Here is a 1,839-nt window from a genome sequence, read left to right on the forward strand (position 1 = left end):
TATTTATTGCATTTTTTTTTTCGAATTGTGACCTGGCAGTTGAAAACCTTGCGAAAACTTGGTTTGTAGTGTGTCCATATGTTGGGCTTATTAGGGGCCCTTCACATGAGTATGCTAGCAAGAACCAGAAAATATTGACATGTTGGCGTCAGTTTGTTTCCCTCTTGTCCGAGGGTGTTTTCCTGTGTGTATATAAAAGATCTGACAATAGTGAAGTCACAAGGTTTGAGCAGGCTGAGTGGTTTTTGCAGAGAAATATAAGGTGGAGGTCTCGAGTCAAACCATGCTGGCCCCACTGGATTTCTGTGAATGTCTGTGAGGTGACCTCTCTGTCCTTTCTGGATGAAGTTTCTCCTCGGATGTCCACTCCAAAATCGGTGTAGACCGTGTGAACATGTCAAGTACCTGATCTTTCTGTACCAATGCCACAAACTACACACCTTGTCTGGCAGACTTTTGTGAAGCCACTCTTATTTTTCTTTCCTGGTGTCTCTCCTCACAACCATGTGTATAGACTTTTTTTGACTTTTTGAGCCTGTAATTAATGCACCCACATTCTTTGACGAGGCCATGTTGTCACTGACTACTGTGTGAGAAGCAGTAAGTTGATGGAACATTTGCATAAAAGCTCAAGGACATTCACTGCTTATCGGAAATAGTGCATGAAAGTAACATAATTGAAAGACATGGACATGCATTGTGATTTTTTTAAACTTGCGGTCATGCTGGGAGCTCAAAGTAACACACGAAAGGGCCAATCAGCATGCAGATCACCAGAACCATTCTGAGTTGGAATTAATCCACATTTTGTATGACATCAGCAACTTCTGTAATCATGCAAGAGTGTGCAGCTGGAAAGTGTTTTCCAACCATGCTGTTTGAATATCTGGCTGATATGACCCTGAGGTGAAGAAGAGATGATGGTGTTTTGTGCTACAGAAAGCTCCTTGCTCCTGGCGTGACAGTCTGGAACCTCCTCTGCCCCCTGGTTTACACAACAGCACTACCGGATGCTTGCCCAGTTCTGAGTATGAATTGGTGACTGATTTCAACAGGAAGTTGGAGGCTGGAGGTACCACATACTCAAGGCAGAATTGGAGTCACTGCATATTGACTACTTTCTGACAAGGATGACTATTGACCACCGGTGCATAGGCAAGATGGTTGAGCTATTGGAACCCCAAGGTAGAGTTTTGCCAGGTTTGATCCTCCCCTGCTACGTCATAACTTTAAGGAGGGAGGAGGGGGGGGTGTGGTGGGATTTCTATCCGAAGGGACTTGGTGCCTTGAGGGTATGCTAGCCCGCCCCGAATAGTTTGCCTCTATATGGGGAGGAGGTGCAAGGAGAGGCAAAGCACGGACCCATGGTAGGCACCCTAGGAACGCACTCACGCACCGGGTAGGCACGTTAGGCCTTCCCGGGTGCGGGCGAGGTTCCGTGGGTGCCGAGTGCCCTGGGGGTTGCCCTCCCCGCTATAGAGGCAAACTATTCGGGGCGGGCTAGCATACCCTCAAGGCACCAAGTCCCTAAGGATAGAAATCCCATCTCACGGGGGGGGGGGGGGGGGGGGGGGGGGGGGGACAAAAACAGGCTCTTCTCCCAAAAAAAGGACACGGATGACATCATTGGTAGCTTCAGGAAGTTTGTTTGTGACTAGATTCTAATGGGAAAATGAGAAAAACTTCAACCCAGCAAATGCAAAGAGGGTGGATGAGACGGGAGTGAAAGTATGATGTTATAATGAAGCCCCAAATGCTTGACAAAAGCTTCTATAATGCTACCTTTATGTTGCACGAATGCACATTCTTCTTGGCTACTGTAAAGGTCAAGTGAAAACA

General features: G+C 47.0%; 1 protein-coding gene across 6 annotated transcripts in view; it reads left to right on the forward strand.

Annotated features, from left to right (window-relative positions):
* The window catches only part of LOC147633800 (uncharacterized), an 88,378-nt gene extending 88,357 nt beyond the window's left edge, over positions 1-21 (forward strand). For all 6 annotated transcript variants that reach the window (XM_086804857.1, XM_086804855.1, XM_086804856.1 and 3 more), the window contains exon 7: positions 1-21. This exon is cut by the window's left edge and continues 400 nt beyond it. The gene's annotated coding sequence lies outside the window, so the exon portion shown is untranslated.
* Positions 22-1,839: the final 1,818 nt, after the last annotated feature.

This window comes from Cibotium barometz, chromosome 11 (genome assembly GCF_041138505.1).
Source record: "Cibotium barometz isolate CiBa-2024 chromosome 11, ASM4113850v1, whole genome shotgun sequence".
In the NCBI taxonomy this organism is placed as follows: domain Eukaryota; kingdom Viridiplantae; phylum Streptophyta; class Polypodiopsida; order Cyatheales; family Cibotiaceae; genus Cibotium; species Cibotium barometz.